Source organism: Aricia agestis, chromosome 17 (assembly GCF_905147365.1).
Source record: "Aricia agestis chromosome 17, ilAriAges1.1, whole genome shotgun sequence".
NCBI lineage: Eukaryota > Metazoa > Arthropoda > Insecta > Lepidoptera > Lycaenidae > Aricia > Aricia agestis.
In genome coordinates this window covers 1215029-1239419 of record NC_056422.1, presented here as the reverse complement: position 1 = coordinate 1239419, position 24391 = coordinate 1215029, and the positions used below count along the sequence as shown (strand labels likewise).

General features: G+C 37.0%; 1 protein-coding gene across 2 annotated transcripts in view; it reads left to right on the top strand.

Moving 5' to 3' along the window:
- LOC121735340 (stress-activated protein kinase JNK) overlaps positions 1–24391 on the top strand; it is a 132915-nt gene that overhangs the window by 70992 nt on the left and 37532 nt on the right. For both annotated transcript variants that reach the window (XM_042126130.1, XM_042126131.1), the window contains exon 2: positions 1972–2009. The gene's annotated coding sequence lies outside the window, so the exon portion shown is untranslated. The remainder of the gene's footprint in view (positions 1–1971; positions 2010–24391) is intronic.

The following is a 24391-nucleotide window of genomic DNA, read 5'->3' as shown; positions in this document are numbered from 1 at the left end:
GACTGGTAAAATATAAGGGCAGGTTAACTACTCATTAACGATGTAATAGTTAACCGCTAAATAAATGATAGTTCGATAAACTGGCGGTGGGGCTGCAACCGCGGAATCAAATTATGTCTATCGAGTAGGTATACAGGGTACAGGTATACAGGTAGAGTGTACAGGAATTTCCCCGTGTACAGTCGTGATGAGAGGTCTGGTTAATGAGATTGGAACAAAAGCAGGCTCTTATCTGTTTGAAATCATCAACTGCAAAACATTATTTCTGTTTAAGTAAAAATTAAAAATATTGTATATTTTAAAATTTTACTTTTTCATTTCTACCAATTTAGGGCAAAGACACGTGTAGGGACAATAGTTTTTTGTGTGTGAAGAAACGCTTCACGCAAAAGCTTTAAAACGAATTTTTAACAAAGGCATGGTCACTGCCATGCCAAAGTTTAAAATACGTCCAATTTATTATGTGGATTTAGACATTACTTATTATTTTTAATTCTAAAAAAACTACATTATCCCCCGTATATTGCAAAACTAATTACTAGGAGCCGCAGCCGTTGGGAAAAAAATTATCCGGGCAAAGCCAAGGCATGCCACTAGTTACAGTAAAATACTTAGGAAACAAAATGGTGGTGCATTAGTAATATTAACTGTGTCACGGCTACGAGTTTGCCCCTCGAGGGATGATACGTCCCAGATACATCCCAGATCTGAGAGGTATACTCATTAATTATAGAAATGTATGTTTGATTTACAGTTAGATGTCTGTTAGAGGTAGTACTTATTAGTCGAACTCGCGCACGAAGGGTTCCGTACCGTTATATAGAGCAAAAATTGTGTTTTTTGTATGGGAGCCCCCCTTAAATTTTTATTTTATTTAAATATTATTATTATTTATTAAAGTACACATTGGCTTTAGTGAAAATTTCAAGTTGTCACCATTGATACCGAGCAAAAAATGTTTGAAAAATCACGTATGTTGTATGGGAGCCCCCCCTGAAATATTTAATTTATTTTGTTTTTAGTATTTGTTGCTATAGCGGCAACAACAATACATAATCTGTGAAAATTTGAGCTCTCTAGCTATTACCGTTCTTGAGTTACAGCCTGTAGACAGACGGACAGACATCGAAGTCTCAGTAATAGGGTCCTGTTTTTTCCCTTTGGGTACGGAATCCTAAAAATGAAAAAATGTTGCCGCCTGTTCGTTACGTCTATACGCGTAAACTGCTAAGCCGATTTGGGTAAAATTTTGAAAGGTATTGAGATACTTTAGGAGGTAAATGTCATATTGATATTATGTAACTTTTTATCACAGCAAAATATACGGTTCTAGCGAGGAAAACGAATTTCCACCTGGTCTAATGTGACGAAAGCTTAGAATTTACATTTATATACGAAACAGAATTTTACCGCATTCTTATAAAAATCAATCGTTCAGCACAATATCTGAATGCACTCGAATTTATTGGCTGCTCTACGCCCAGAATTAATCTGCTCTGATGGAACGCTGCAGTGGAAGATATAATCAGTATTCACTATTCAATCCATGTGACATCACACGTCCGTTGAGATGAAAGATAGTTTTGAATTTGGAACGGGTTTTGGGGTATAGACAAGTTTTTATTTTTTAATATTCAACTAAGCTCAGGCCCAGGATAAATATTCAGCGAAGGATTGAATTTTTTCATTGCAAAATGTCATTTGCTTTCGAGAATAATTACATAATATTTAAGAATTTAAAAATTCGGTTACTTTCTTGTTCAGAATTCGTTTTAATGTTAACTATAACAAACATTTAAAAGTAATTTATAACAAACAATCTTTCGAGCTTAGAACTCACGTTCTATAACAGAATCTTATAACTTATAAGTTTCTATTAACTTTCTCCAAACATTTATCAGAGACGCTTAAAATAACATTTTCGTAATATTTTCGAAGAAAACACGAGTTAAAGTTCTATTTTTGTTTCAGGTTTCCTCCAGGCACTGCTCATAAAGAAAATTAAATAGGTAAGTATTTTGGTCGTTTAGCTTCATGTGGCGACTACCCTACACATTGGGGGAAATGCCAGAGATCTAGAGATATGATAGACATGCAAACAAGATTGTGTAATAGAACCAATGTTGTTAGGGGTTGTTAAAAATTCCAACGTTGTATTATACAAACTACGACAGTTAATAAACAATCGTCCTTGGGGAATTTTTTTTTCCCTTCTGAATAAGCCATTTATAATAAAATCAATTTATATACGGTAAATATTGATTCCGCTTTGAAACTTTGCAGAATAGAATATTATATCCTGAATAAAAAAATAAATTGATGTGTTTTTCGAGTGGAAGATCTGCTGCCAAAGAAACATTTAACGTTGCTAATATTTTTTGGAGTTTTTTCAATTTGTGAAGTCTTGAAACCGATAAATATTTACCCTTTGTAGAATGTATAACTGTAGCCTGGTAAATGTCGTGCCTACAATGCCTTTTTGTTCCAACCATGCTAAGGAAATCATACGGCTGTCAGGTGATAAACACACTATGTAGACATGTCTGTTGTTAGCTCTATGGAATGAACCTTTTGCGAGAATTAGGGTCAACGGACGTTGAAACAACACGACTTATGGCGCATATGTAAATTACACCCTATCACCACACGATAGAGTTTAAACTCGCACGTTCCAGAGTGCAAGAATGTAATAGCTTTACGTATGTAAATTGAACTTTACTGCCCGGTGATAGGGGTTAAATTTGTTTGGATTGTAACACAAAAATGTAATTGGACGCACGCCTCGCTGGTCGCTTGGGCCGGGGTGCGTTAGCGGTTATGGAGCTTACATCATATACTTGATTGTTTGTTTACTGTTTGTATATTTAGTATAACTATAGCCAAAGTGGTGAGACGAGACACAATATTTTATAATTATTGCCCAAATTATTCTACAATTCCATTCACGTGTATATAGGACAGATGTAGAAAACTACCTGCATGTGCCCCTAGCAATCCAAGATAGACTAGGTTGGATAGTCGGTAAAAAGTGGGACCCCGTGCGAGTTTCTTACGCCGGTTCTTCTCGCCGAGATAGTTCCCGAACCGGTGGTAGACACCAGTAGTATCAATGTTCTGAAATTATTTGTTACAAATCTATTCAGAAGTAAAACAATTTTTTATTTATTTAATAAAAATTAAAGCTCATTAAAATCAGTCTAGACTCTGGACACAAAAACGCTGACAAAAGAGAGAAAAATTAAAATAAGCTTTGCAAAAACCAAAAAATATTCCAAATATTCAGTAAACGAAATTCACGTTTTTCACAAGCGATTCACCATGATTTCATAGCTTTGATGGGGTGGGACATACTATAAATAATTTACAGTAGTACATTACAGTAAATTGAGTAAAACTATACAGAGGACCGTGACTTGAGATTACTGTAGAAAGCAGAGCTGCTTTCGTTGTTCTTATAATTTGAAAAATGACATTCATTCTCACTTTATATAAACAGGTAGGTATCTCTTCATTTTCTGAATTTATTTCTCAAAACTTTATTTCAAGTAGGTGACATGCGCTGCGTTGCAACGAAATTATTTATACATTGCTATTCCGCAACAAAAATGTCTCGTCATCGGTTTAGCTGTTTAAGCGTGAAGAAGCAACAGGCAGACACATTTTCGCATTTAAAATATAAGTAAGGATTGGAAAGGAGAATAATCTACGTAAAACCTGTCTTTGTGTTGCATGAATTTGATTTAAAAAACAATGGCGGTTTTCCGCTACTGTATGTTTTTATTTTGTGGTAGGGTGGGCCGGCGGGCCTTTGTGGTGGGTCGGCCGGCCTGTGCGGTGGGTCCCCTTTTTTGGTATCCCGTCTGTCGCCTATTACATTAACACGGTTTTACTCTCTGCAGACGTCGTGTGATTAAAATTGTATCCGCCACTGCATATTGTATGTGACTTATTAGATTTCCCTGTGTTGCTGTTTTTAAGATTAATGACTGAGCACTTTTGTAGTGGTGTATTTTGTATGTATTTTTGTACATATTAAAATATATATTTAGAGCAAAAATAGCCCACTTTGAATTTGTTCGAAAATTCGCTTAAGCGTCTTAAGCGATTTTTCGAACAAAATAACCGTAATTTTTTCCGGGATAAAAAGTATCCCATGTCCTTTCCCGGGACTGAAAGTATCTCCTTACCAAACATCGACGGTTTGGGCGTGAAGAGGTAACAGACAGATAAACGGACACACTTTTGCATTTATAATATTAGTAAATATGGAACAAAAGAGATAATTAAAGTTTAAGTCATATTAATCCATATTTTACTGCCTTTGTGCTTAGTGGGGCATCCACAGGGGGCATCGTAATGAGGAGACAAAGTCACGTGGCATCAGTAATTTAGTTTTACACCTATTAGCTCAGCCAAAAGCTTCTATTAATATGAGCTAGGCCGCATGTGTGCTATTACTCATGATATAAGTTGTTAGTGATGGGATAATTGTCGATAAAAGACGATATCGAATTTAATATCGATGTACCCCGTCTTTGTATTTTCTGCTCTCTGTAATTTTGTATAGGTCCCTAAAGGAAGGCAGATCAATTCGGCTCGAACTGATCGCATGCCAATCGGGCATGCACGTGTCTGGTCTGGTAGGCCAGTGGTTAGTCTGACCGACTGGGTGAATATTATGTATCTTGCGACAGCAATACAACTGGCATTTTGCATAATATCTGCTGTGCGGTTTTGATCAGCCTCTGCGTATAATATGAGGACGACGAAAGAAAAATAAGTGTGAGCATGACAGGTTATATGTTTTACAGAAGACACATCAAAACTATAATATAATCTTATCGACTTTGTTCTTCCTCTTTCAGGAGAAAATTATTGTACACTAAAATTTAATCTACTTAATTTTCAATATCTCTTGAATATAATAAAGAATTACTATTTGGCCAAACTAGTTGGTATTAGCCCCCATCGTGGCTTTTGTCTAATATCAGCTCTGTATTGACTCGTTCTCAACAGGATATTGGTATCGAATATGTCGATAATCGATATAGCATCTAGGTCATCACTAATGCACTAGACGGGGAGAGCTCGAGCTATATAATTAGGAATTTTAATTGATCCCAGCTACTACTTATTAACCCGTAGCTATCGGGTAAAGTAGATTGTAGATTACACATAATATAGCTTTTGTTACATCTTTGGTTTGTATGTTACTGTCTTATTTTTATTTTATTACCGATTCGGCTCATGTTTGTGGTGAAATATTAGTGAAAGTCCCGGGACAGGTTATATAAGGAGGGAAGTGGTATTAACTTGTGAAGTTCGCCCATTTAGTCAGTAATAAAATAAATTGAATAAAGGCAAAAAATCTATACAAAACGCGAAAAAGTATCGTATGCAAAATATAAAACATCAAATCGGTGAAAGTTGCTTACAAGTTACAATCTTTAGTGAAGTAGACAAATCTTAAATCTAACAGCACTAAGCAGGCCGATAGTGATGTACTCCAGGTCCAGCTGCTGTGATGAATGTCACGGACAGATCCCGACAATACGAAATCAATTCAAAATCATCTAATTAAACTGTTATCAATATTATAACCTACCGATATTTAAAACTTCATATTGTATTGATATTTACTAGACGTTCCGTGCGGCTTCGTCCACATAAATTAGATATTTCACAGGTAAATTAGTCCACAAAAAATAGCCTATGATCCTACACGTGGTCTACTTCTTATCTTTGCCAAATAACAGAAAAATTGATCCAGTAGTTCGTGAGATAAGCCCTTTCAAATAATTTCCCCCGTTTTTTCCACATTTTTCTTTATTTCTTCGCTCCTATTAGTCTTAGCGTGATAAAATATAACCTATAGCCTTCCTCGATAAATGGGCTATCTGACACTAAAAGAATTTTTCAAATCGGACCAGTAGTTCCTGAGATTAGCGCGTTCAAACAAACAAACTCTTCCGCTTTATAATATTAGATATAGATATATAGCACTTGTAAAGCCTGTGTGCCCAATGTAGCAACTCATAAATCAGCAATCCCATTGCGCCGAAATCGTTTCAACTCGTGGGTATCATATAGTTTGTTTAACAAAAACTATTCTATGTCCTTCTCCGTCCCTCAAAGTATGTCCAAACAAAATTTCATATAAGTCGGTTCAAGCGTTTAAGTGAAAAGAGGTAACAGACAGATAGAGAGAATATCGCGTTTAGGTTATTAATAAGGTTGATGATAAGTAGAATCACGTGCCTGGAGCGCGCGATGTTTCATTAGACGAGTGTAATCTGCGCGCCGCCCACGTATACCTGCCCCCCTACCATGAGCTCTTATAGCAGTATTACTTTAATATTACTTTCAGATTTGGCACAAACAAAAACCATACTTATGTTTATATAAATAAAGATCATGTTTGTTTATACGTAATCCACAAGTAATATTAAAGTAATACTGCTATAAGAGCTCATGGTAGGGGGGCTGGTATTCATGTTAATAAATTACCTTTTCATCCGCACACCGCCTTGATTCATTCATCTTTATATATTAAAGTCGTACAAGGAAATGAGAGGAAGGCTTCGCTAGTGGATTTTTCTTGCAAGTTTTTTTTTTGTGATTTTCTCTGAAGTCCCGCCGAAATTAAACCAAAATTAAGTATATATTGATTTTCACTTATCTAATACTAGCGGACACGGCAAACGTTGTTTTGCCTTATAAATTATTATTTCTAGTATCAATATAAAAAGTAGATAAAAACCTTTTCTAAGGCCTAACGAATGTACATACAAAATTTCATTAAAATCAATTGAGCCATTTTGGAGGAGTTCGCACATAAACAATGTGACACGAAAATTTTATATAATAGTTATAGTACTTAAGGCTACGCCTTGATAATTTGGCTGTAGCGATTAAAGTTCATTGTCAGTGTTCATCATGTCTTTGTCATTGAATTAGGTACCCATAGCATAACACGAATAGTCAACTTTTATAACATTAGGTATTTTTGAATAATCAATCAAAAATACCTCTGTAAAAAAAGGTATTCCTATTTTGCCAACAGAGGAGAGTGATTGAAACTTCCAAAATTAGTACATAGATTGGTGCAAGCATACACTTTAATTTGCCCATAGCTTATATGATAAGTAATATGTAATTTTTGGTTTTTAAGTTACGCGACAAAAAACAATTTTGTCGCTTACGCCCTTTCCATTTCTTGCTGTTCCATTGCTTGTTTTCTATGAGAGTCCGGGCCGGCCTCTCATAGAAAACAAGCAATCTAAAACATATCCAACACGGTCTTTTACTTTAACGCGGCGTCACCTTAAGCATAATTTTGGAAAAAATCATTTTTTCAGTTTTGAAAATATAGGACAAAGCATTCATACAATTATTATATCCGACCGAGTGCGGCTGTTAGTGGTAGAGCCTAATTTCATTAAAGTCTGCTATCAGCACCTTCTTAACAATTTTCATACCTCAAACTAAAAGTAAATAAAACAAAGCGATAAAACCCGCTATAATACAGTTTGAAGAGACCCTTGATCCCGCAATCACGATACTTGAAGTAGTTCGCCGCAACCAGCACTCATAAAGGCTGTATAATAAAAAGCCGACCAAGTGCGAGACGGACTGCCGCCTATGGATTCCGTACAAAACGGCTTAACACTTATTTTATGGTTAACTTTAAGATGTTAAATAAAAATTTGAATTTCATCCTACGAAAATAATAATTAATTAATCCTAGTAATGTATGTAGACATGTAGGCATTTCTCTCAAATTTATTCGCAATTTTATAAAGGTTTATTGCGGAGGAACCGTGCATATTTCTGTTATTAAAATTATCGTTTGGACTGGTGACAAACAGACAGTGAAGTCTCATTGCTTTATACTTTATAGTACCACGTTGTTATCCTGTGGTTACAGAACCCTAAAACAAGCTGTATAATAGCTCTACAATAGCTTGAAGAGGGCCCCGCACAGCCTCAATACGATTATACGAATTTAAAACGGCCTTTGTTCGTCGGGTACAGATGTAGGTTATGTTTTGTAATCGTTTAAAAGGCTCTCGGAAAAATGTAGCCTACATTGCAACACTGTTTGCGGATTATGCCTTATTTTTAGACTACTGTTTTTAAGGTATACTGCGACCATGTTTGATTTTAGTTTCGTTTTATAGTGGCTTACAGCGTGGCTGTTAACTTGGGGGTCGTCAGTTGGATTCCCGCGTTAGAAAGAAGTGGTTTCCAGGTCAGGACAATGTTGGCTGATTGTCTGACAAGAAATATGATCTCTCGCCAGTCGTATCGGTCATGACTCATGCGTCCCGCTGGGTTACGAGACTAAAGGAAAAACGCTTTTGCGTACGTCTTCGGTCAGGAAAGACCATAATATTTTGTTCCTAAACGCGGTCCTCTGACAGCGCTTTTGCTCTACGTCCGATCTGAATCGGAGATTCACTGATGACGCAGAGAAGTGAGGTATTCGAAGTCGGATTTAGCGCGTAAGCTATCATAGAAATAGTTCTACTCAGGGCTGTATTTTCTAAGGTTTGGATCGAATTCAGATCGGACGTAGTATGAAAGTGCTATTACAGAAAAAAACGACTAGATGGAACGCGCAATAGGGCTCTTGGATATCTCTAGTGGCGCGGCGAGTGGCAGATTCAGGCAACACGTGGGTGTCAGAGTGCGATCAGCTGTGAAATACGGTTTACTAGTTAAACATGAAAACACGTTGAAAACGTTAAAAAATGCTCTGAAATAGGTTCGTGAATTAACGTTTTATTCGTTTCTGAGACGGAATGGGGATTGTCCATTTTTTTTTAATTTTGCTCATTACAAAAACATTTCGAGGAATAAGGTCAGTGATCGTTTTTCTGTATATAAACGAAAAAAATACCCATTAGTTACTTATATTTTTGAACAAATACGTTTAACCTTTGTTTGACCTTCAATGGCGTTAAATTAGCAATAAATTCGAGCAACATTACGTTTCGAACTTTTGGTAAGCTTCTCGTATCAGCTTTCACATAATGAGAACTTGCATTTGACGAAACAGCCATTATAAATAAGATTGAAAGGAAATTTAAAACATATGCAGAGGTCAATTGGCGGCCGATGATGACGTCAGAGCGAAACTTTAAAAATTTATTGAGAAAAAACTAGCCAATGAATTTAAAAATTATTTAATTTATATTCTTAAAAAATATATAAAAAGTACATGTGATTTTTTTTGGACAATGCCCATTGGGAAACGTATCGAAATCAACATGCCGATTATGAATCATGCTTAAATTAAATAAAAGGCTGCGGAAATATTATGAAGTCCACAGTCAATAATAATTTGGCTCATTACTTTTTATTGTGCTAAAAATATTAACAATTACCAAAAAAGTGCAGTGACTTGTATGAGAATCATATGAGAAAAGCGCCCGTGAGTTTCCGCCGTCAACCGACCCGCGGCGTTGCCGTAGCTTAGCAACGATATCCAAGAGGCCTATAACCTTGTTTTTTGTGAGTTATACCACAATAGACATAACTACCAGTAGTTCGACTGCAAAGAAACGGACAGGTTTCTTTGCAGTCGAACTGTCTCTGTGAAAATATCTGTCAAATTCGTCGGGTTTCACTAGGATTATGAACGGATTGTGCCTCGCGCTGGCTGATATAATTTATTTTTAAATATTTAAAATAAAGATTTCAAAATTGGATTCTGACAATTTTAATCGCATGTGCCAAAACACAAACAACAATACGACCAAAGAGGAACACGTCCATCGAATATGTCATATTTTTAAATTCGTAGATAACAAGTTAACAACCCTAGCGACGATTTTCGTCATAATACGTCAAATTTAAAAATTTCAACATCAGTTCTAGGTCGGCATACTCTATCATTCTGTCTACTCTGGTTATACTGACAAATAAAAGATTAACAAAATCATGTGCTATGATAGTGTTGCAGTATAAAAAGTGAATAATTAATACATTTCATTTCAAAGAGCTGAAGCTGGTAGAACGAATCAAAGTAAATTATAAAATGTGAGGTCTTTTTTCGGCGGAGCTCGTTCGCTGGTTTATGTAAGGCTGCCCCGCAGTGTTGCGCAACTGCCGACGTCACTGTGACGTCATGTAGCCTCCAGACGTCTGCGAGATCTATGTATTTGGAGAAAATTGTAGATATGTACTGAAATATATAGAGCCTCGTCTTAGAAAGTTTAGGCTTATTAAATTGTTATTATTGGTAATTTTATCTACTACTATGGCCTATCTTTAGAAATAATATTGAGGTCTGAAAATGTCTTAAACGGGAAGAAGCTCACAAATTAAAATAAGGTAGTAAAATACTTTACAATTTCTTTCATTAAATCAATAAAGCACTTAAGTTAAAAAAAAATCATGATTTATCAAACAGAGCGTATCCCAACCATTACTTATTTTAGAAGATAACAAAAATACTGATTTGACGAATTAAATATTTTTGGTTAATTACTGTTCTACTAATTAAATGTTAACATAAGTTGTATACGCGAAAGCCCGTTCCAAAGATTTTTAAGCAATTTCAAAGCAATAAATGTTTGGCATCATAGCTGTAGGTACAGATCATTCATAACTACTTTTACCTCTGACCTTTGTATCAACGACCTATGGTTCACCTGGTTTTATAAAATTCTGAGCTCTTCGTATATCGATCACTTGTTTACCGCTGAAAGAGTTCGTTAACATTTACTTTTCATATACTAAACTTGTATATCGGTAATTCAAATTGATAGGTCGTATTGAAAATTCGACGTTTCACCTGACCTTTCCGTTTGACCTTTACGCGGAGAGTAATCATTTTCCTACGAAGCGCTCACAACATATAAATTTATATCATCACTAGCTGTCCCGGCAAACGTTTCTTTGCCATATAAAGTATTTCGTCCGAATTATTTTATTGAAGTGACTAAATAAGTATGTCACCATGGCAACGTCCATCGCTTTCCCGTCGCACAAACAATGGTCGCCGTCAGTCTCGAGTTGTAATAATTTACTATTATTTATTCAACAAATGCACTATAAAAAGTACCCAGTAGCCGAATTTCAGACCCACTGAATATGCATATAAAATTTAGTAAAAATCAGTAAAACCATAATTTCGGAGGAGTACGCGGCCTGACATTGTGATACGAGAATTTTATATATAAGATATTATTGCTTCATCAATAATTTATGAGAACGCACCTAATCCACACATCTTATAAAACCAAGAGCATTCCCATTTCTGTCTGTCTGTCTGTTAGCTCTTCACATTTTAAATACTAAACTGATCTGGATGAAATTAATAGAAATCGTAGTCTATATACAGTACGAAATGAACGAATAACATCGCGCGCGCGAATCATTTCTCAAAAATATAAGGCGCATAAACAAATTAGATAGAGAGTATTTTATAGAGTTCTCTTATCAATTCTAATTTTATATAAGAGCTATAATATCACACGAGTGCACTTACAACAGTCAGCCCTTAAGCGCTCATTAGTTTTACGATAAATAGCGCTTTTGTTCCGGAGTATTTCTGTTTGCAGTTCTTTTATGACCTAAATTGGTTTCGCCGCTCCGCTCGATGCTTTTATTAGACTTCTTGTACGTTTTTATATTATATCTTGTGTATTTGTGTCGGTTATCTTGAGGTTTTTGTTCGTGTGATTAATATAAGTAAAAAGCCTCCGTGGTCCAGTGGTTTAGAGCGTGGCTGTTGACTCGGAGGTCGTGGGTTCGATTCCCGCGTTGGAAACATGTTATTTCCAAGTTTGGTTAGGTTAGGTTACTGATCACCTGATTGTCGAACAAGTAAGATGATCCATGCGTCGGATGGACATGTAAAAAGTCGGCCCTGAGCCTGATCTCTCGCTAGTCGTGTCGGTCGTCCCTCCCACTGGGTTATGAGAGTAAAAGCAATAGAGAGTGCTATTGTGTACTGCGCACACACTTGAGCACTATAAAATTACTCCTGCGTACCTGGCCTGGTTTCAATGAAGCCGGCCACCGTTACCGAAACCGGTGTGGGGAGTTACTATTATAAGTTACTAGATGACGCCCGCAACTCCGTTGCGCCAAACGTTTATAGCGCGGGCATAATCATTCTTCTGGGTTTATCCCACTTTTTACTTTTTATAAGTATCCTATATATTTTCCCGGGACTCAAAGTATCTCCATACCCAATTTCATCGAAAACGGTTCAGGTTTGGTCGTGACGAGTTAACAGCTAGACAGATTGACAGAGGGACAGACATTTTCGCATTTATAATATTAGTATGAATATAGATTGTGGATACATACATACAAATTTGTAACAGAGTGAGGAACAAAGTATTTTTGCTTTTATTGTAACAGTCATATCTGCATAAAATAAATTATTACTCAGAAATACTTACTTCCAAATAACTTTCAATATTTGTATGTAAGTTGTAACAGAATATAACGTAGTTCGCTTGAAAATTGAATGTAGAGGTAAACATGAAAGCTTGCATAACATGTAATGGAGAACTTGTGTATCGAGCACTTGAATGTTCGAATGAATGTTATATAAGTACACAGTTCTGCTACATACGTATGTAACTGTACAGTTTGATCACAGAACAGATGTGTAAATGAGAAGACTCCTGTCAGAACATACGCCAGTTTGGTTTAGTATATAATGTCTCTCAACAGCTTTCATTAAAACTAGGCCAACTGCGCTTAGCTGGTACTCTCCCTTCTTTCCTCTCAAAAACCAATGAACTAAAGATCAGACTCAAGATCAACGCACAGCTGCGTATCACATCTGAATATACGTAGAAATGATCGTCTATTTGCCCAAGAATTCTTCATAAGAATACAAAAATATAAGAATTTATGTTAAGTTAAAAGAAATTTTAAGACGAATCGTTGTTCAATTACGACTGGACCGAAAAAAACGAAGAACCATTAGTGAATTAGTTTTATTGCAAATGTCTGTCGTTTGTTTTAGATGCTTTTTGTCTCAACATAAGGTATAGCTACCCATCAAATTCGATCTTGGTAGACGGTTTTATTCAACGAAGTTACGGTCATTTTAATTTTGCCTAAATGAGTACGTAAGTGTCTAAACGCACTAGGCCGAAGTTACGCGGCGTAAATTCCGCATGACTACGCCCGCAATGTATTTTAAATTACCGATGACACACCATTCTGTCGCGTTCCGTCCGTATTTTGTATGCGTTTGACATTGCGGGAGTAATCATGCGGAATTTACGCCGCGTAACTTCGGCCTAGTGTGTTTAGACACTAATATACAAGGATACTCTCTGTTCTTTTACTCTTATAACTCGGTATTTTACATGCCTATCGAGGCATGTATCATCTTTCTTGGCATTTTTCCAACCTGTGACCTCCTAGTCGATAGCCAACCTCTGAACTACTATTCCACGGAGGCGTTACATCTATACAAAGTGCGGTACAATTATCTTATATTATAAAATTCTCGTGTCACAATGTTAGGCCGCGTACTCCTCTGAAACGGCTTTACTGATTTTAACCAAATTTTATATGCATATTCAGTGGGTCTGAGAATCGGCTTCTGGGTACTTTTTATATTGATAAGTGCATTTGTTGAATAAATAATAGTAAATTATTACAACTCGAGACTGACGGCGACCATTGTTTGTGCGACGGGATAGCGATGGACGTTGTCATGCTAACATACTTATTTAGTCACTTCAATAAAATAATATGGACGAATATATATATAAAACAGTTAGTTAATTATTATGAACCCACAAATGTGTTTTCAATAAATGATAATATAGTTATCAAACGCGGTTCGAAAATGATGATAAAGTTACACAACAGTGATTGTTTAAGTTAAATTTGGTAACAATGTTACCAATAACCTGCGGACTTCCAGTGTATGAGGTAAGTTCGGTACTGAAGTGTAAGATCGAACTTACCGCTTAGTCTATAAATGGTCTTGAGTGCTTCAAGTTCGTTCTATATTAAACCTGTAAAGGGTGTGCCGTGTGACAGACGTGCGAGTAAGTACGCGGACTTATGGCTCGACGATCTTAATCGCCTGTGTGTCAGCAAAGAGCCGCGAGCCTGGGGGCATGGTAATCCACTGTGAGCGATTCTCGTGTGTCACCGACGCGAGCCGAGCAAGTTCGCGAACTTAAAACCTGCGTACTTTAAGTTCGTACGTCTGTCAGGCACATTAGTCGGTTATTACATAAATCTGTTCCCTGTCCGTTATCTTAATGCAATATTAGAGCCTGATTACACGTACGACTGGTATGAGTAGAGTCGAGCACTCGGTATGATTTCACCGATTTGATTGGCCGTAAGCTCTGTCTTGCCACTCTAAGCGATAGAAAGGCTGCCTTCACATTAAGTCGCTAGTAGTGCGGCAGCCGCGCGGCTGCTATACTGAAACGAGCCGCGCGGCTGTCGTGCTGCCGCGCGGCTCGCGACTTAATGTGAAGGCAGCCTAACACGTGGTCGCCGTTTATCAAAACAGATAACAAGCAAAAACAAGATTTGTAGCGAACTGCGGCGTAGCGCGTCTACAGTCGTAGCATCTGCTACGGCGTAGCGTTGCTCGTAGGCCCGTATTTTTGGTCAGTACTCAAGATGCATCTCGGTCTCAAGACATAGTTCAGGCTCTGTGATTGGTTGGCTGTCAAATTTAGGCCCGTATTTTTGGTCAGTACTCAAGATGCATCTCGGTCTCAAGACACAGTTCAGTCTCTGTGATTGGTTGGCTGTCAAATTTAGGCCCGTATTTTTGGTCAATACTCAAGATGCATCTTGGTCTCAAGACACAGTTCAGGCTCTGTGATTGGTTGGCTGTCAAATTTAGGCCCGTATTTTTGGTCAGTACTCAAGATGCATCTCGGTCTCAAGACACAGTTCAGGCTCTGTGATTGGTTGGCTGTCAAAATTTGGACCAATCACAGAACCGAACCGCGTCTTGAGACCGGGTCGCATCTTAAGTACTGACCAAAACTAACGCCTCCGTGGTCTAGTGGTTGGAGCGTCGCTCTCGACTCCGGAGGTCGTGGGTTCGAATCCCGCGTTGGAAACATGTTATTTCCAAGTTTGGTTACGACAATGCAGGCTGATCACCTGATTGTCTGACAAGTAAGATGATCCATGCGTCGGATGGGCATGTAAAAAGTCGGTCCTGCGCCTGATCTCTCGCCAGTTGTGTCGGTCTTCCGTCCCACTGGGTTATGAGAGTAAAGGAATAGAGAGTGCTCTTGTGTAGTGCGCACACACTTGGGCACTATAAAAGTACTCCTGCGTACCTGGTCTGGTTTCAATGAAACCGACCACCGTCACCGAAACCGGTGTGGGAGTATTATTATTACTGACCAAAAATACGGGCCGTAGAGGTGCTACAAGTTTCGTAGTAAACGCTACGGTCGTAGTTAGTGCTACGTACTCGTAGAAGTGCTGCGCAAGAGTTACGCTTCTCGTAGAAGTCTTTATGTAGTGGAAGCATATATAAATGCAATATTTTGAAACTTTTAAATCTTAACTTAAAATATTATTTGAAAACTTTTAAAACTTAACTTTTTTCTGTTTGTATTTATTCAAACAATTTATTTCAAAAGATATTAATATATCAACAGAATTCGAAATAAATACTATTTATTGCGAGGACTTCAACAGTGATCAGCGGCGCTAAAATGGTCGCTTTAGAGAATCATATTATGAATCATGATATGATTATTTTTTTTAATGTGTAGTAATTCGTACTAATTTGACATATTTTGTAAGTTTGACAGTTTTGACAATTCATTTGCTGAATTGATTGAGGGGAATTGCTAAATGTGACCATTTTAGCCCCGCAGTATAATGCCTCTTACATTACAGATCACTGTAACATTCAAAGAAATTTTTGAGAAAGAGGATGCGGATGAGGAATGGGATGATAAGAAATTATAAATACTAGCGGACCCAAACCAAAAGCCTTTGTCCAGTCTGTACATAACTAGGTACATACATTACACAAAAAATATTTAAAAGGGCATTTTCCAGTGGACCAAACTATGAATCTAAACCATTCTCAAAACACACACAATAAAGAATCATCAAAATCAGTCCAGCAGTCAAGGAGGAGCTCAGTAACATACACAACACACGCACACAAAAATATTAAGAGTCGGACTCGCGCACGAAGGGTTCCGTACCGTTATAGAGAAAAAATAGGCAAAAATTGTGTTTTTTTGTATGGGAGCCCCCCTTAATTTTTTATTTTATTGTAATATTATTATTAATCATTAAAGTACACATACAATTAAGGACTTAGTGAAAATTTTAAGTGCGTACCTGTAATGTTGTCATTATTGATTACGAGCAAAAAAGGCCAAAAAATCAAGTTTGTTGTATGGGAGCCCCCCTTAAATATTAATTTAATTTTGTTTTTAGTATTTTTTGTTATAGCGGCAACAAAAATGCACAATCTGTGAAAATTTCAGAAGGCTATAGCGGTTCTTGAGATACAGCCTGGAGACAGACAGACAGACGGACAGACATCGAAGTCTCAGTAATAGGGTCCCGATTTTGCCCTATAGGTACAGAACCCTAAAAAGATGAGTGAATGATACAATTGTCGCGCTCTGACACACGCGTTGCCATGATTGGATACGCCATACGCGACGCGCATGCGCAGTGAAATTCCTCATAAATTCCTCTTAAATTTTGAGGAAGCGATAGCGGAAGAGGATTTTTTTATTTTTATTTATGAGGATGCGGTAGCGGTTGAGGAACCCAAAATATTGCGGACCTTCCTCATTATGAGGAAGCGGAAGAGGAATCCTCAGCAACCCTAAAAGAAATAAACATTAGTTTTAACGAGACAAGAAAACAAGTAAAGCTATTAAGCTAATTGGCAAGTTGTTTGCTGAGCTTGAGCTAACAGCTGCTCAGATTAGTATTAACTGTAACGTGATATCTGAAAATATTATGAGGGACAAATGGTATACCGTTGTAACAGCATTAATATGGCACACGCTATTTAAATTAAGTGGCTCTTAAGTTTGTTCATTTGTTAGCAGTTTGTGATTAGCGTAAAAAATAACTATATTACGTTCCCAAAAAAAACATTTCTCTACATGTACGCGTAAAGACGTGTTTAATAATTATTATTACGCGTACATAATAATTATTAAGTGTATGGTTATCTTACATTGTTGCAATCCAGTGGATTCCAGATCATTCCAGAGCCCGTTTACATTTCAGTAGTAATCCATCGTTGGATTGGCTCACTGGATTTTTTTATGAAATAAGGGGACAAACGAGCAAACGGGTCACCTGATGGAAAGCAACTTCCATCGCCCATGGACACTCGCAACATCAGAAAAGCTGCAGGTGCATTGCCGGCCTATTAAGAGGGAATAGGGTAATAGGGGAGGGGCCGGTTTTCTGTGAGAACGTGGTATTCCTCCGGTCGAGCTGGCCCATTCGTGCCGAAGCATGACTCTCCCACGTCTAAATTGGAATTCCCATGGATTGGAATAATGTAAACCGGTCATTGAGCGTGAACAGATAATAATTTATGTAAACGCAATAATGGTCGACAACGCACCTACAGCTCTACTGATGTTGCGAGTGTCTATGGGCGACGGTTGTTGCTTTCCATCAGGTGACCCGTTTGCTCGTTTTCCCCCTGTTGAATTATCTATGGTTTATTAAATAGCCTCCTCATAATATCTATTTTTACATCTCTAGTTTAATGGTACATCACTAGATGTCTTTCGTAATCTATGCTTTTTCTCTCTGTCATCTCCGGTCGTGCGCTTTGCATTAAAAATGTAGTTTGCAATATAAAATTACTTTTATTTTCACTAAATCCAACACCCCCTTTTTTAAAAAAATGGGACCTAATATCACGACCCCGTGAAGGCTTTATGCGACTAAATACAGGCTTACTGAATGAGGTTATACTTCCAGTCGATACTTTACTGCCGCTCATGTAGAATCGGAATTTTAATTGGCAATTATCGTTTTTATTCGGACACAATTGGCAATTATACTCATACATTACTTGAAAATGTAAAGCAACAATTATTATTAATTTTATTATAAGTATTAATATTGCTTTTTAATTTTTTCGTATGTTATTTTTTTTTTACTGTACAAAGTCTGTTTTTAATTTTAAAATTATTATAGAGTCATCATATTTTAGATATAGCACCATTAAACTTAATTAAACAAAACGTTTCTAATGTCTTTCTATACAAGTATACATATTATGATTTTAATAGTTGTTTCTTTTTTATGAAATAAGAGGCAAACGAGCAAACGGATCACCTGATGGAAAGCAACATCCGTCGCCCATGGACACTCGCAGCATCAGAAGAGCTGCAAGTGCGTTGCCGGCCTTTTAAGAGGGAATAGGGTAATAGGGGAGGGCAGGGAAGGGAATAGGGCCTCCGGTAAACTCACTGACTCGGCAAAACACAACGCAAGCGCTATTTCACGCCGGTTTTCTGTGAGAACGTGGTATTTCTCCGGTCGAGCCGGCCCATTCGTGCCGAAGCATGGCTCTCCCACCATGGCTTTTTTGTTATGTTCAGTAATTTTTAAATTCGCGACATGACACACGTCGCGAGAAGCACGTACGACGTTAAAAGTGCTGACTGCTGACACAAGCGTCTGTAAAAAATAAAAATTTGAGCCCATGTTCTGTGTAATGTGCTCTATAGTCCACTGATATAAGTTAATGATGTTGAATAAAGCGTTGATTAAGGAGGCGTCTAACCCTAAATTGTCGATTTTATAATTCATTTTTATACTTAAAAATAAGCCCCGAATTGTTTCATTTTCTAAACATAGATACTACATTATATTTCCGAGGTTCTGACTTAGCGAAAACACGATATCTTAAAATTTTCTCAAAAGAAAAAATCACAAAGATGCATCTAATTTTCACGAATTTTTCATAATATTTTGCCATAACCGTGCATTAAACTAAGTTAATATTTTAACACATTGTATAAAATTCTATCATTGAGAGATCGACCTAGCGGATTTTTAAAATGTTGTATATTTATCGAGTTATTGAGAAAAAACTAATTTGGCGATGAATCCGCGTCGTTCTTTTTCACCTGGCATCTTCTCAATCTTCAGAAGTAGAACATTTTTTTGCACCTGTAGATACTATACCTAAATTCTATAGTTCCATATTATAAAAAATCTCTTACCGACGTAATAAAAAGATATAAAAAACCTGTCAAACGAATGATTTATAATATCCCATGAATCATGTTCATCGAAGCCTACGAGGGGTCCAGATGGCCGTAATAAAATGGATCGTTAGAAAAATACGATATTGTTTAAAGTAGCCGGCCCTCCCGTAAAACCCCGATTATAAATATATCGTCTCCCCCGTGAGGGATAGAATTGGTTTGTGACGTCATAGTACAGGGTGCTACTACAAATTTCAAATACGTTTACGTGTAAGAATATAGGTGAATATCTAGAAGTACTAATAATGTTAGTACATTTCTGTCAAGATGATCTGGCAAACTTTTTTTTTTTGTCAAATTAAATGTAAGGAAAAAGCCTCAAAGGAAGATTCAACATAGCTACAATAAACTTCGTTAGCGCCATTTATAGAATTGTGTTCACTATAATTTTATTTCGTATATTATATTTTTTATACTGGAAATAAAACTCTAATAACTGTAGTGTTTTGGCCGATACTCAGAAAATTAATCAAAGACGTCAGGTAGGTGTATCTATAAAATTGTAGTTTAATAAGGACGCATAAGTAGTTGACAATAATTAATTACTTGTGCTAACAATCTACATCTACATAATATTTCTTTTATGCTAAACAAGTCCACAGGAAAATATGTATTGTGTCAGTTTTGTGTATAATTTTTCTCTCCATTCAACGTTCAGTGAACAAATATGTTCATTCATAAGAAATTCCAGAAAAAAAAGAACCAAGCAAAAGTTTTGGATACGGTCAGAGCGCATGCGTCGCCGGCATGCTTCACGTGCGCTGTTGACTGCGCTATAACGCATGCCCTTGACTAACAAAAAAAAGCACAGTGTGGACATAGCTAAAACATTATCATATTTTCGCGCATTCTTCTCGTGAACATTAAGAACGAGAAATATATCAAAATAGAGAAAGGGCCAAAAACATACGTTCCTGTTATGTTCAAAACCTATTTCATGTTCAATATGGCCGGTACATAATGTATGGGATAAAAAGCTTTCTTACTGTCAAAGCAATTTCTCCCTACCCTTTCTTCCGGAAAAATTCCCGTACAGTCGCCAAATTTATATCATTTTTGGACCTTATCTTTATAGGAATAGAGTCGAGAATGTTCTACGGGTTTATGGACGATCGTACACCGAAATCCTTTTCAAGTAACAATGATCTACGAAGGCAATTTATTAAAGTGGACCAGCGGATAAGGCTTCAACATTTGTCACGTTCTATATGTATTCAAAATGATTTTACCACTATTTCCGGGGGTTAATATTAAATATGAAATTGTTGAGAGATAATCTTTACTTATGTTACTAGATGTTGACCACTACATTTTTTGAGATAAAACTTGAGATGTGTCAAGGGACACCCGAATGGAACGAAGTTAAAACAAAACAAAACAAAAAAAAAAATACAAAAAAAGAGAGAGAGAGAGATACAGACAGAAAAACATGCGCTACCTTTTGCTCTAGTTGTAATATACCGACACTTTGTGTCATGGCGTCGTTACAACTTTTTCCGTCTAGCCCCCTTTCGCAACGCGTGATAAGGAACTTCGTTCCAAAAACTTTTTAGTAACAAACAAACTTTCTCAATACTAAATGTCATCAAAACCGATTCTAAATTGGTTGAAAAAAATGTGTCTAGCTATCTGTTACGTCAGGCATAACAGTTTTTAATAAGTACCAAAACTGAAAATTATGTTATATTTAGATATAACACAATTTTGGTATATAGATAGCGGTAACTAACGATACTAACTGTACTGTATCAAGAGGCATGTAAACGACTAGTCCAGACAAACAAGAGGCATGTAAACCACTAGTCCAGACAAACAAGTGCAATTCTTGAACGGAGATTGCAGTTTCCCCCGCTTAATCTTAAGCGTCTACGGTAAGCGGTTACCTACACAAAGACTCTTGTGATATATTACACGTCCTTTTTAACCCCTGAAACAGAGGAGATTTGACCTGCCTGTGTGTGTATCTGTGGCATCGTAGCTCTTAGACATTATCATCATATTAAAGTTTTTAATATATAGTACACATATTAAATACAGATCCATGACCTAGGAACTTTGAAAACTTTTTGTTCCGTCAGCGGGCCTCGAACTCGCGACCCCCGGCTTGAGCTAACAACGGCTCATCCACTGAGCCACAGAGGTCGTCAAAGTTTGGCGGTCATGTTGAACTTTTCATATCGTAGGTAATCTGGTAATGTCTTATCTTTCAGCTCTCAAACGGATGGACCGTTTTTGATTTCGTTTTGTATGAAAGCTAATATGATCAACAACAGTAGGTATCCTTAGTTACGAGTATAAACTGTAATGCTTTATCATCAGTTCGCATCCTGCTTCACAACATCGGTGTTTTTTTTTTTTTTATGAAATAAGGGGGCAAACGAGCAAACGGGTCACCTGATGGAAAGCAACTTCCGTCGCCCATGGACACTCGCAGCATCAGAAGAGCTGCATGTGCGTTGCCGGCCTTTTAAGAGGGAATAGGGTAATAGGGGAGGGTAGGGAAGGGAAGGGAATAGGGAAGGGTAGGAAAGGGAATAGGGTAGGGGATTGGGCCTCCGGTAAACTCACTCACTCGGCGAAACACAGCGCAAGCGCTGTTTCACGCCGGTTTTCTGTGAGAACGTGGTATTTATCCGGTCGAGCCGGCCAATTCGTGCCGAAGCATGGCTATCCCACGTATAAAATGTATATTTTAGGAACCTTCAAATTAATTTCATTTTTTTTGGCGAAAATTTCAAGATATAAATGACCATTATAAATGGCGATCGCTACTCGCCAATACCGGTATACCGCAATTTGACTTTCAACGCTATCACCACCGCATAAGGTCCGTAATTGCCTGCTAGTATGCTAACGTTGGACCCTCCCCACCTCGCCAAAACCACAAGTCGATTCGACCTTAGCATCTACGGCATAAAGTTCATTATTGTTTGTAAGTATACCCAGAGAAAAGCCTCGCCGATAAGACGTCTATCGGTGTGAATTATGTCACCAAACCACGCGACTGTACAGTCAACGGTTTCAGTGTTTTCTACTTCATTACCTAGCGACAAGGTTGAAAATCTGTGCTCTATATTTCGGCGACTTTACAAGCTATTTTAGGAATAAATTGCCATAGAAATGTTTATTGATTGTGCTATTTTTCATAGTACTAGTTTTATAGCGTACCTACTTAAGAATCCCGCGGGTACATTTGCTGCTTTATAAAGATGCTGTAGCTCACTTTTAGAACCTATTCAATGCAAACTCACAATAAAAAAGTTTTTTTCCTTGTGATGTTCCAGTTAATACACCTCTCCTCCTATTTATTAACCCCCGACAAAGAATAGGGTTGTTATAAGTTTGTCTTGTCTATCTGTCTGTGTGTCTGTCTGTGGCATCGTAGCATCAAAACGGATGGACCGATTTTGATCTAGTTTTTTTTTTTATTTGAAATCTGACGTTATCGAGCGTGTTCTTAGCTATAGTTCATTATCATCAACCTGCTCAGTGCTGATAAATTTGAGTTTAATCTACTAAATTTTTTAATCGGAAGTTTTTAAATTTCTTAATTTAACGTTATAGTTTTTTTATGTCGGTGTATATGAATTATAATACGTAGTCTTTCGTATCTTTGTATCCCTTTTTTTTCAACGATCATTACATGGAAATCACAAAACGTTACAACTTACATTATGACGGTTACAGTTATGGATTGGCTCGGTAATTGACGCCCTAGGGCTCCGCCCTTCGCCCTCGGCCCTCTAAGCCTGATGAGTTATGGCCCTCCCGATGTTAAGCGCTAAGAAGCGAACATTTACTTTTGTATTACGGATTTCCAGGGATAATATATATAAACTATAATATAATATTACTAGATGTTGCCACTTGCCAGCAACTTCTGCATATTGGCTATTGACGGGAGAACAGTAAGTACATTCTTTCCGGGATAAAAAGAATCCTATGTCCTTTCCCGGGACTCAAAGTATCTCTATTACCAGCAAAATCGATTCAGCGGCTTAGGCGTGAAAAGTAACAGACAGACAGACACACTTTCGCATTAATAATCTAATATATAAAAATAAGTCGGGTTTTCCTTCCTGACGCTATAACTCCAGAACGCACGAACCGATTTCCACGGTTTTGCACTCGTTGGAAAGGTCTCGGGCTCCGTGAGGTCTATAGTGAAAAAAATTCAGAAAAAACTTAAAGAGAAAAGCAGGAAAACAGGGAAAATCATTTTATGGCAAAACAATGTTTGCCGAGACAGCTAGTATTAGTATAAATAACAACTAGAATAAGCGAAATTCTATTTAATATTTAGTAGTATTACATTATGATGGTGTTATTTATTAAACTCAAAAAGGATAAAAAAATGTTGCGTACCCAGCATTTGTTACAAAGTAAAATATTAAAAAGTAGAATTAAAAAAGTTTACAACGTTACCTTTTGACCGGTAATTAAAATATCACTCCCTTATGTTGTTTCAAAAATAAATTCCTAATTAAATACTGTACTGCTTTTAGAGCCGTTGTAATGCCATGTATGGTACACGAAAAATAAATATGTATCAACAATAAAAGTCCTCTGGTATTACAAATACAAATATCTTTAATGGATACATATTAAATTACTTTGGTAGATATTCAATATAAAAGCTGAGAACGAGAGAGTTGACGATGTTATTTAACCAGGAAGTAACTTTAAGCTATATTGGGGCACGTGTCAAACAAACACAATTATTTTTGACTTATGACCAATTGGAACATTTTTAACACAAGATCCTATTTTTTTAGTAAACGGACTGGATCGAATAAAGAACGAAGCTGCGTTAATGTGGCATTCAAATAGTGGAATTGGGGTTAACCCTACGAATAATAAAAACTAAGGAAGAGTAACTAAAAAATGCGTCCACGAGTCTACAAAATGTGACCCGAATACATGCATACTGTATGCATGTATTCGGCACACAATTTTGTGTAAATATAGAAATGACAATTATTGTCAACGGCTTTATTTCGTAAATTTGAGTGTTTGTTTCGTTGCTATTGCCATATTTTAGTGTGCGAAAAGGAACCAAATTCAAAACTGTTGTTTTTATTATTATTATTCGTAGGGTTAACCTCAATTCTTTGCGGTCGCGGTGCTAATACCGTATT